We start from the raw sequence: 12,760 nt of genomic DNA on the forward strand, positions 1-12,760 counted from the left end.
GTGTTTAATTTATTGATCTGAGTCAGCTTGACGTTTGTGATTCCATATTAATGACCCAACTCTCTCAGACGGCGTCTAATTTGGTGTTATCAGAATCACTAACAGGAACACAGCTGTGCCGTCTCATCAGCCGTGCCGGGGGAGAAGGAGGAAAGCAAGCTGGGACCTTAACAAATCAGCTGCAAATGACAAGACTGATTTGATTTTTCATTTTGGCATGGGAGAGGAGTGCATTTTCAAGCTAAAAATGGGAAAGGGTACATTAATTCATTAGCATGAAATATAACTTTAGAAAGAATTTGGAGTTGTTATCATTGCTCAGGGGAGAGGCGATGCTGCGCGGGGCCTGCAGCTCACATGGAAACCACAGCCAAGGTTGTGCAAATTGAGTAAAAGCGCACATCCCGACTGACACACAGGATAGATGGCTGTTGTAGCTGGCAGTTTGCCAAGAAAGTCATACCCTGCGGTCCTCTAGTCCACCGCTTTTAAATATATGTAACGGAGGTCCGCGGGTATAGTCAGAGTCACAAGGTAGCAGTAAGGAGAAGTGACAGCGTGTGGCGGTTAGCTGTGCTGAAGTAAAGCCTGGTTTATGCTTCTGCGTCGCGGCGACGGCGTAGCTACGGCGTCGATGCGGACCCTACGCCGTAGCCTGACGTGCACCTCCAAAAAATCCTGACTACGTGTAAGGACTGTGATTGGTCCGCTCAGAACATCATTGTGGTAAATTCCAGCCTCGACTGGTCGGACAGACCACCTTCGCAAACGTCTTCTCCGTCGCCTGCGCTGCAACATTTGCAATAAAAGCGTTTGTTTTTCAGTTGCCATTGTTTACTGTGACCAGAAGCAACGCGTTCCCTGACGAAAACCAAGGAATCCAATATGAGCACCCCCGAAACCACACAACGACACAGCGGCTTGGCAGTGAATTGCAGAGCAACGCGTTCCCTTGACGCAGAACTTCAAATGCTCAGTGACGGTGTAGGGTTGACGCAGCTCCCAGTAAGCGACACAGAAGCATAAACCAGGCTTTAGACTCACTCACCAATAAAAGACGTGCTAACCCACTCGGCAAGCGGCGATGGGCCTCTTGGCAAAATGGCTAGCATCGTCACACACATATAGAAGACCATATGTCCAGAGAAAGTGGACAAAGAGAATACGGGTGCCAGTACAGTGATGAAACGTGCAACAAACAGGCCTGAGATATGGTTCTGACATTTTATTATCTAAATGCCTTCTTTTTATTGCATTGCATTTCATTAGCTTACATTTATTGCAATGTATTCATCAAATCAGAGACGATGACTTCAATAATTGCCTCTTTAATGTCTGTCAACGAAGACAGTGTCTTCCTATTTGCCATAGTGTACCATAGAAGAAACAAGACTAAGCCATGCTAGCAGCTCTGTGAGGCTGTGCTTCATAATGCTAAATGCTCACGAGTGAATCTGCTCACAGTGACAATGCTAACATTGATGTTTAGTTGGTTTAATGTTAACAATAAAAACTCTAAACTCCAATCCTTCCAGCATATGTTGACACAATTCATCTAAATTAAAACCTAAAAGTAAAGTAAAGTAAAGTATGCCTTTATTTATCCCACAATAGGGAAATTCACAGGGTTACAGCAGCAGTACACACATACAGTACAGTGAACACAGTAAGTGGACTGGGTATGGTAAAAAAAAAAAGAGTAAAAAATATAAGACAAACAAGATATACAAAGGAATATAAAAATATATAGATATACACATATAGTGCAGTTGTGATTATAGGGAGCTTATTGCACATAAAACAAGGTATTGCACATACGTTGCTGTTTGTCTACTTACTGGGAGCAGACCTTGTTGTAAAGTCTGACAGCAGAGGGGAGGAAGAACCTGCGGTACATACAGTGAGGGTAAAGAAGCCTGTCACTAATGGAGCTTTACCTGCTAGCGCCTCTAAAAGAAAGTTCAGATGATCACTAAAGTTATTGAAATATATCCTCCAAAGACCTTGAGTTGTTTAGGTATTTCAGTCTGTACCAGAGAAGAGGAGCAACTGAAAATGTCATCCACAAATCCATGCCACTAAGATGGCTAAAAATAGCCACTGGACATGGGAATTCACAGCAACACTTTTTTCAGTTTCACATTAAAAGGGAGTAATAAAATGATGGTGACTCATTTGTTTTGTCATACTCGTCCACGTTCCTGACACTGAATGGACAAAGTAATTAGACCACGGATATTGAATTGGCAATTTAGGCAGGATTAACTAGAACTAAACTACATCCATTAATTTTATTCCTCTGTTGCTGTGGGCTGACGAAGCAGCAGCACTGGCACACAACTCGCCTCATATCTACATCAGTATTTCTCACAAGATAATTTCACGTTTACAGTCAATTAGTTTTGAGAAACACAGTTGAAAAGAATTGATTTATTGGCAAATGCATGTGACACCTGATTGATCATCATGAATATCAATCAGAGCTACTTTGTATAACTTAATGTAGTTGCAAAGAATCTGTGAGCTCTCACAGAATCGAAGAGGAAGGACTCTGTTGGAGGAGTGATCCCCCTCATGACACACATGCACTCTGAGCATCCATCTCCATCAAAAAATGTTTTTCTTATTTTTCTTACACCACTTGGATGTTTGACCTTACTTGTGCAGAATGATGAATGTGTGAAGTGTGTGAATTTGTTTTCATACCGATCCACTGAATTTGGACATTTTCTCTGTTCATCACAAATCTCAGATTTTGTCACATCACAGTTTGGAAACCAACATGTGGAGATGTGGAGACTTGAGCAGTCAGCTGATCGCCACATATGAAAGCGCCAGTGATGAAGTGAGAATAAAACTGATCACAGATGTCTTCACAAATTTGACATAGACACACTAGAGCCTTTCTTCATGCACAACTTTAAATGTTTGTATGTGGGTGACGATCATCCTATTCATTTGATCACAGAGTCCCAATATATTTTGCAGATTGTGCCTTTTCATGTAGTCTTTAGATACAGTATGTTGCATTAGGCTTACTGCTAAATGCCACACTATATTCAACAGCAGTAAGTGCTGGAAACAATCTAGATAGCCTAAGTGAGTGAATCACAACAGTGCGGCTCTCTGTGGGTCTCTAAACCAAAACGAAAAGCTGAGAGACATTAAAATGGATGTCAGCAAAGAGGAGTCAGGAGTCATACCGCCAGTATGTATGGCTGCACATAAGTTTTTAAAGGAAGTGTTATTTATATAGCCATAAACGCAACTAAAATTGGCATGATAAATTATTTCGGTTTTCAGTGCATCCCTAATAAATTCAAACACATGAAATACTATCAAACATATTAGAATGAATACAGCCTTATCAGCCAATGGCAAGAAAATGAAAGGAGATAGGGTCTACAAATTAAGAGCAGCCGCTACTTCATTAGGGGCCGTGTCCACCAGACGCGCTTTTAGCACTCTGAGCGCTGGCGACCAACGGCCGTGTCCACCAAACGTGCTCGCGCTCTCTCTCTCTCAGAACACTACCGTAACCAGGTTACAAAACAAGCCTCTCACTTCCGAGCCGCTTGACGAGCGGCGTGCTGTTCCAAAAGTTGAACAGATTTCAACTCTGAGCGCCGCCATAGGCGCCGATCCCGTGGGTGCTCCGGTGCTCGAGCACCCACTGGCAACGCTGAGCACCCACTGGCCAATCGGGATGGCCGATCAAAAAAATAAAATAAAAAGAGTGAATAAATGAAACTTGTGGTGAAACTGTATATTTAAAATGAACTGCATTTACTTAAATCGTATTATCCAATCAAAATCATTACAGCTCTGTGCGTGCACACGTTAGCGTAGTCACGTAACCAATGAGATGATCGGATTTGGCTGCGGAGCTTCTTCTCTGGAGGAGGGTCTGGCGAGCGAGACAAACTACGGCTAAACAAGAGGCCGTCACGTACACACACACAGCAAAAATGTGAAGGTTGGCTGCGTATCGGCGGTTAAAAATGGACAAGTTTGTAATAAGAAAACCAAGTGGAACTGCGTCTACAACCACCAATGCTCCCAATTTAATCCTAAAACCGGCTATAAAAGCGCCGCTGTTTCACTATTTTAACTCATTTACAGCTGGCGGCACCTTTACTTTGAAAGTCCAGTGGAGCTGGATCAGAACGGAGCGCCTGTACGGAGGGAGAGATCAGCTGATCCGCTGCTGTTGACTGAGCGTCTCCGCTGAGAGTTGTCTCCGCCTACAGTTGTTCTCCTCACCCGTTGAGCTGAGCGTCAGGAGCTCATTATATATTAATCTATATATTTTACTTTTATATACAGTCAGTGTCACACTGAAATAAGTTGTGTGCTCGCAGCAGGAGAGATAATCAGATGGATAATCGGTAAAGTTAATAATTTCACTTAATGTGGCCATGAATAAATTCATTTAGCTAGATCAGTGTTGCCCAAACGCAAATCTTGTATAAGTCTACACTGTTTTCACATTTACAAAGGTCTTTGTTGTCTTTGTACAGAGACAATATGAGATTTGCTTGTAGCCACAGCACCTAAAAAAATCCACTGTTTCCATACGTAGCCTATAGGCTACGTCATCCAGCCTCGCTGTCAATCGCTATGCAATAAAAGTCAGTTTGAGACAACCATTAGGTGGTAGCTATTCATTTAATTTGAGCACCAAAAAAAATAAATAATAATAATTGAGCACCCACGGGCAAAAACATAAATCGGCGCCTATGAGCGCCGCAACAACAAAAAAGAAGCGCTGTGAGCGTTTTTTCCGCCGAGGGCGCTGAGCGCTGTGAGCGTCGAACTTCATAGGATATGAATGGAAAGTAGACGCCCAGAGCGCTGAAAGCGCGTCCGGTGAACACGGCCCCTTAATGCCGCCGCTGCTTCAGATTTGGGGCAGACGCAGAGTCAGTCACCTGTTACCGTTACCATACCAATGAGTTAACGTGTCCTTTTTAGTTTAGAAGTTTAACCCATGTTTTTGATGAATACTTAGGGCTACTAAGCTACTAAGCTGTTGGTCATTATGGTGGTACCTGGAGAGCCAAGTATTTTCTGGGGTGGTATAGTGTAAAAAGTTTGATAACCACTGTTCTAGAGTGATAGCTGCTTCCGTCGTTGCTAGGTCGACCACATTGTTTACGTTTGGTTCACAGATTGTGCCTTCAGTGGATTTTTTTTGCTGATAATCTTTTCTCACTGCAACTACTTTTCTGCAGGATTTTAATATCTACAGTCATGAGCAAAAGTAAGTTAAGCAGGTTTTCTGTCTTGCATTAAGCTTAATGCAGCATTGCAACATTAGCAGTATTTGTTTGTCTTACCTTGCGTTGCAGTATTGCACACTTTCTTCTTCTCTATTTGAATTTATTTCAGTCGGCTTTAAAACTTTAGTTTTAATTGAAGAAGACTAGAGCTGTGTCCCAATTCAGAGGGGCTTAGGAGTATGGCCACCTCTGTAGCTAACATCATACTCCTAATGATAATTCTAACATGCTGATGTTAGCATGGTCAAAGTAAAGAAAACCATGGTAGTAACTCCATGCTAACATGGATTTATTCTGACCATGCAAACAGTCCCAATGATAATGTTAATTAGGGTAAATAATAATAATGTTAAGAATATTCATTCTTATACTGAATGATTTAGTATCAAGTAGGCAAGATTATATATAAGGAAGTTAAGCATGTTTCTGGTCATAAGATGAAATATTTGACAACTGAAACTTTGCACTTTTAGTGGCACAAGATAAAAAGTTTATTATTTGAAAATGTCCTTTCTAATAGGTGGTTTTCAGATGACGTCACGTGGAACGTCACGACTGCAGATGGAGGGCAGGAAGTGTTTTGCCTGCAGGAAAACAATAGGAAAATGCCTACTGTCTGCGCTGTCTACGGCTGTTCAAAACGGTCAAACCGGGAAAATCAAAAAAGTTACTTGAGAGTTCCTAAGGTAGTAACACATAAAGGACTCAAATTTCAACAACTGACCGTAACGTGTGTGGGAGGGACGGAAGTGACCATAGTAAACAAACAGTGTCCTAGCCTGTTCTACAGTAAAAATGGCACATAGAAAGAGGAGTAAAGCAATATATTAAGCGGCAATATATATTTAAGCATCAACGATGTTCAGCCAAACCCACAACGTGAAACAACGTTCAAAACACACACAGCCAGTGTCACAACTAAGCATATAAAGCCCGCTAGCTTAATGCTAACGTATATGTAAAACACCATAGACGGGCTAACAGAAATTAGCATGCAGTTTACAGCCAGTAAAGCTGCTAAAAACTGTTTTAATTGTGGCTTTAGCGCTTTTAACACGTCACCGTTTAATCCAGAGTCTGTGGTCAGTTTATAACGCTGGGGAATTTGCTCCGATGTCTGTTTTGGGAGAAGTGAGTCTGTGTGAGCCCCGACCGGGGACCATGGTAACGGTCGTCACAGCAGCAGCAGCCGCTCTACTGAGCTGATCTGCCGGGGCCGACCGTCCTCCTCCCGGAGGAGGAAACGAGCCAAGTAACGGATCCGCACGCTTTTAGAGGTTTACCGCTGGCTGGTTAAATTATTTTTAGGAGATTAATGCTGGTCTCATTGATGAAATGTAACTGTGGCAGTGGCATTAGTTTGTTTGAATGAAAAGTGAGCAGGGCTGCTTCTGGGCTACGGACTGAAATCACCACATTTACGTAAATGAATAAATGTTTTACAATGAACCGATCAGTCTAATACATTTTATTTTGTTAAATCGACATGGTTACTGTACATGGCAAAGATTATTACCACTTTATGACTTAAAATTACTCGGTATTTCTATGGGAGTCCTATGGGAGTGTCGCCACTCTGTTATATCAATCGCTCTGGTCGAGGCGGTGTGTTTCACTGCTTCCTTTCTCCCGATTTAAGGTTGTATGGATCGTATCCGATATATTTCTCTAATTTTTGGTGATACCTGCTACGTGCAGGCTCGACCAAAAGCTTCGGAGTACTCGCTTTCCATTATTTTCAGGCACCGCTCTCCACTTCCTGCCCTCCATCTGACATCGCCCCGCCCCCTTCGCGTCATCATAACCACGTGACTGAAAACAAGCTATAGATCAGTTGAACTTGCCACAGAGCCATACCACTAACATGGCCAAACTGAGTGTAGAAAAATGTGTAGAAAATCTCTGAAATTGGAGCCTTATATTTTATTTCATCATCCATTCCACAGAGTCATCCAAGAAGTATGTGTTATGTCAGATGCCACCTGGCTGGACTACCTTGCCTGTGGACCCTCGCTGGCCGCCTCCACCCCGTGAAAGCATTGCAGTTTATACAAAGAGCGGACTAACCAAAGACCTAACTTATGAAGGCTTCATTTGTCCCACGGCTCAAGAAAAGATGCCCCTGTCTGCGTTCATGACATCACCACAGAGGCAAATACAGTTGAGTTATGGGAAGAAGTATGAGATACTGAAGGCAAAGATCAGAGCTGAGGAGGCCGAGGCCGAGGCCGAGGCTCAAGCAAGGCACGTGTCAGAGGATCAAAAGAGCGGAGACACCGATTCTGCAGCAAGCAGCAAACTAGGGCAGAGTGTAGAAGTCGAGCTAAGCACCATGTCAGGCGGTGAAGATGTAGCTGATGAATCAAAACAGCAGATAAAAGAAGAGGCTACATTTACCAGTGGAAGTGAATTCAATGTTGATCATCCATTTCATTTTGATCCATGGGACACCATAGGGGACTTGGCTCTCTTGAACTGTGAGCCTGTTGAAGAAGATCCATTCTTCCAGTGGTTGAGCCCCGCCAGATGTGCAGGCATGTACCACACTCACACTCCTGAGGAGAGTGAACTTCCGACCACTCATGGAGTTTGTGATTTTCATACGATTTCTGAATAAATGTTTTGAGCAGCAAGTAAATGGGGCTAAGTTGGCACTGTATCCCAGATCCTTCATTATTTACCCCAGCAGGAGAAAGTTATCTTATAAAGTTATATTCAAAGTCACTCAAACCTGACAACCTCACTAAAATGGAGATATCAAAAATATTTCAATATCTTGATTGAATTGTGACAGATGGATACCACCAAAATATTAGACAGTGAAATAAAATAACATTTAGAAGAAGAGAGGAGTAAAAACTTTCCAAATAACACTTCACTTGTGGTACAGATGATGATAAAGAATCCATTTGTCGAAAGAGAACTTACATGGATTTTGATGTAAAAGTAGTCAGATAATGTTTCTTTAAAATGGGGACACAGGATTAAAACCGGGAACATGTATTTTTCATTCCATGAGGCTTAAAATTAATAGCAAAAATAAATATTTCTGACTTACAGCAATCTGTTTGCTTTGATAATTTGTTAGCAGCTACATTGGGCTTGATTGTTATGTTTATCTGTAAAAAGTGTAGTAAAAAGAAAGATAAATTTAGTCAGTGAATGATTTAAAAGGTGTGAAGGTGAATGCTAATATAATGGAGTAGTGCTTCACAATGAAAAAACTTTCAAATCTGAAATATATCCATTCACAACACTAATGATAAACCAAGTAGGCTATTTACTTTGTGTAGGCTACTGTGTCTTATCCTGACTTGAATTTTTTAGTGTTTGATATGTACTCACTGCCCTAGTGACTAATGTCACACTCATTCCCACAAAATGCTGCCTGAATGCTGTCCCCTTAGTCCTGCACTGGCACACTGGCACTGTGTGGATATATCTAGTCAAACTTTGTCCTTGCTGATATATTGATTGATATTGATATATTTAAAAATATCAACTAAGAACACTTAACCGCAAAACAGCAACAATTATATTAAGCTGCATGTATGTGTGCTTCCTTTATATTTGTACTTAAAATTATATTATCAGTGATTTGTCATGTGAAAGTAGTCCCTGGACATTGGCTAGGAAATTCAAAAGGCAAAAATATTGTGTGAATTATGGTGCAGTCTCTCACAGAAATATTGTTTTTAATAAATACATCTAAGAGATTTGTGTAAGACACATGTTTTTTCAAAGGCGTTTGCAGACTGTATGTTTAATAAGACAAAAGACTTGTAGGATTAGGACTAAGTGGTTAGTTTGGCAAACACTGCATTTGCTGGGTCATCCTCCCATCTCCAATTAAGGGGCGAGATGCAGCTACTTCCTTAAGCCTAAATATCTGCCTCCAGTTGAAAAGCTTAACCGCTGCGCAGCAAACCCTCTCAGATGGGGGTAGAAAATTGTTTGTGTTGATGGTGAGACGTAAGATTAGAGGTCAGTTCAGACGGGTGACAAAAAGCAAATTGTCTCTGAGATCTGTCTCCATGCATGGTGGTTAATGGAATTTCCATTTGTAGTGTACTTTTACAAGCAATTCAACAGCAATGTGTCCTTCCACAGTGTCCCTGTATTATCCATACAATACACTGCAAACACTTTTCACTTCCTGCTGAAGAAATAGTCTTATAAAACCAAAAACTCTCACTCTGCTGCTTTAATACCACAACACAAAGCACAGGAGCATGTGTTATTTCGCTCTATACACCTCCTGCATCCTGTCTTTAATGACTATTGATTTCCTTCACACAGGTTTGATTGACTTTGTTTGTCCTTAGTGAATCAGGAGAGCAGACATTAAAATCCTCACACACCATAAACATGTAGGCCTACCACTTGTTCACTTGTGATGCCAAACCACAGCTCTAATCATCCTAAAAAAAAAAAAAAGGAAAAACCTTTGGGGACGATGGTCTTGGTGCTGTTGTTTTCTTTCTAATCACAAATAGTTTGTCACATCTCATTTTCTTGCCCTTTCCTCGGGGGGCCTAAACATTTGTTTGTTTAGAAAGTGTTTGTCAGTGCTGTGGACTTACAGTGTATTTTTCAAAAATTTCTCAATTCTCCGAAATAATTAAGAAATAATTTTGGATGCTGTGTTTTCAGTGTGTTGCAGACTCACTTTGCCCCCCAGTGAACAAAGAATGGACTTTGTACACCGATCCTTTGGTTGCATCCCAGTTATTTACTGTTACATATGCTGTTTACAAAGATCAGTAGTTGTCTTTCATTTGGAATTATAATTAGCTTCCTTAAAGTCCCATGTTTACTCTCCTTTTATCTCTGTTTTGGTCTCCACCAGCTTCTGAAAAAAACATCTGGTTCTTCAGCTACAAAATAAAGTTAACTGCTAATCTGCCTGTTGTGTGATGCTGTGCAGGTGGGTTAACAGCTTTTTTTCTATTGGCCATAACAGTTGATACATTATCAAAAAGTAAAGTCAAAACAAGCTAAAAAGACAATGAATCTACAGTATAAAGCTGAAGGGGAAAAAAAGCAGAGTTCAGTGATACTTTTCCCACATTTTTATCCAGGCTAGCAGCATGGATGGCTGTATCTGTCTCTCAGCTGGTCAGCTCTGTCCAGACTGAAATAACTCAACATACACATTCATACACTTAATGTGGATGAAGTTTTGATCCACTACCATTGTTACTGTAAGGTTGTTGACTAAATTCCTGCAAAACTGATGACAGCTCCATCAGCCTCCTGGAGACTGGAAACTGTTGGAGCAGTGAATGAATTCCCAGGGGTTTCAGATGAGTCCAGTCATCACATATGGTTGTCCACTACTTTTAGGTATTGTGTCATGAATATGGATTTTATGTCTACATATTGCCAAGTAGCAGAGGCATCTACGTATATAGCTATAACACCTTTAGATGGTATGATGGATACTTGAGACATCTCCCTAGTGAATATCTCAACTTTTTATTTTGTCAATGCTTTTTATCTACTGTTGTTTTCTGATGCTGCCACAGTCTCTGTGTGCAAAGAATTTATTCATTCCTACACCAAGGTCAGGGATAATAACTTACTAAGTGGATAACTGGATTACAGGAATTCACATTTGCTTGGTCACTCCCCCCCCAAACCCACACACACACACACACACAGAGAGGCAGGTGAAGTGTGCCATAAACAAACATAGGCTACACATCATCTTCACCAACAATTATCTTTTGCTCTCCCAACAAAGTCAGCCTCCTGACCCTTTTGGGAAGACACCGACTTTTTAATCTTACAAAGTCGAGCAATCACTGCATCAAGCTGCCTGCAGTTTGTGTGATTTATTCCACTCTAATTGCCTAACTCCAGTATTAATAAGTTTCCTCAGCCATGCTATAATCCCTGCAGAAAAATTATCAAGGAATTACATATGCTGCAAACAAACCTTGTGACTGTTTTTTTTTTTTTTAAATAAGCGACTTTATAATCCATCAGAGGAATACAAATGTCATTTCTGAAGACAGACAGAGGACGAGGCACGAGGAGGCCTCTGACTCTTTACTTATTTCCCCAGCTGTCAAATCTCAGGCACTAAATCCAAATCTGTGCTAGCCAGAGCTCTTATGCAAAGTCTTAGTAGCAGATTGGTATGAATGGCTGCATGCTGTTTAGATGCCCCGCAGAGTTTCACTGATGAAGAGCATTGACATTGCAGTCACAGTGCAGAATTACCACTCATACTTTAATGTGGTGCGTGCTAAAGGTGCTGAATTCCTTCAGAGCATTTTTTTAATTTAGCAAAAAACAGTGATGATACCTCATGTAGAGGTAGGTGAGCTACGGCAACGGAGGTGGAAACTGGTTTGTAAACAGCGTTTCCCGACCTGGCTGTTGTTATACAGTGTTTGACAGATTCAACTAGTATAGGAAAAACAGCTATATGCTCTGTAAAAAAAATGTATTTAGAAACAGTGGTGCGCTTAGCTAAATGCTGGCATGCTCCCAATGGCACTTACAGCAGATATAGGCCTTATGTCTCTTGGTGTGACAGCTTGGTGTGTTAGCATGTAACATAGTGCAGTTGAGTTTTGGCTATTTATCCAATTTAGCAGGTATAAATCAGGCCAGTTAAAATACAATAAATAAAACTACTCATTCTCTGAGAACCATGAAATACATTTCAGTCCAACCAATATTTACTGACATTTCTGTTTCAACCAAAGTGGTGGGTCACTCAACAGACTGGCATACAGTGCCATGATAAGTTTGTGCTGAAATCTGACAACCTTTTATAAAAGTTATCACGGGATTGATTTACCATGAACAGAAGCAAAATTCATGACTGTCTTCTGTCAGGCCGCATACAGGCAAAACAAGTAAACAGAGCCATTAAACCTTCTTTTACACCAGTCCCACAGCAGGAAGGAGTATACCTGTTGGCAGCCGAGACTAGTGTTTGATTTGACCTGATTTGAAGATGTTATTTCCCCATAAAAATTAAGTTATCACAAAATAGTTTCAGTCAGCCTTAGAAATAGAAAATTGCACTACGTTGAACCACAAGTAAGGCGGTCAATAGCATTGCAAACAGTTCTGTTCAAGTGATTGCAGTGGGAGTTAGGGTTACTTTAGCTGTATTTTTTTATTTCTATCCAACGGCTCCCAGTTTGATTTTTGGATCCAGACCAGATGTTTGATAATAATCATTTACAGGTGAAGGAAGGAAGCGTCTGACCGCACACCTTGTTCTGCTAAAGGACAGCAATAACGAGACAAAAAACCATGCACAGCTCATCTCTCACAGATAAACCGTCATTGTGAAAACAGATGGTGTGGTGAGAACATGTGCACTGGATATAATTTAGCCCAGGTGTGCATGGTGCTTCCTGGAGTGATTAGAAGGATTGAATCTAATAATGAAACACTTCTTTTATGTTGGCAGCCAGTTTGTCCTTCTGTGCAGCCACTATTTCTTGAATTAT

General features: G+C 41.1%; 1 protein-coding gene and 1 long non-coding RNA gene across 4 annotated transcripts in view; both read left to right on the forward strand.

Moving 5' to 3' along the window:
- gria4b (glutamate receptor, ionotropic, AMPA 4b) overlaps window positions 1-12,760 on the forward strand; it is a 269,016-nt gene that overhangs the window by 49,593 nt on the left and 206,663 nt on the right. The window lies entirely within an intron of this gene.
- On the forward strand, window positions 5,065-7,941 carry LOC146974740 (uncharacterized). The gene is made up of 2 exons (XR_015037625.1): window positions 5,065-5,263; window positions 7,229-7,941. It is a non-coding gene; the product is annotated as an uncharacterized LOC146974740 (long non-coding RNA).

This window comes from Trachurus japonicus, chromosome 14, assembly GCF_045865225.1.
Source record: "Trachurus japonicus isolate A0001 chromosome 14, Traja_1.0".
Lineage (NCBI taxonomy): Eukaryota > Metazoa > Chordata > Actinopteri > Carangiformes > Carangidae > Trachurus > Trachurus japonicus.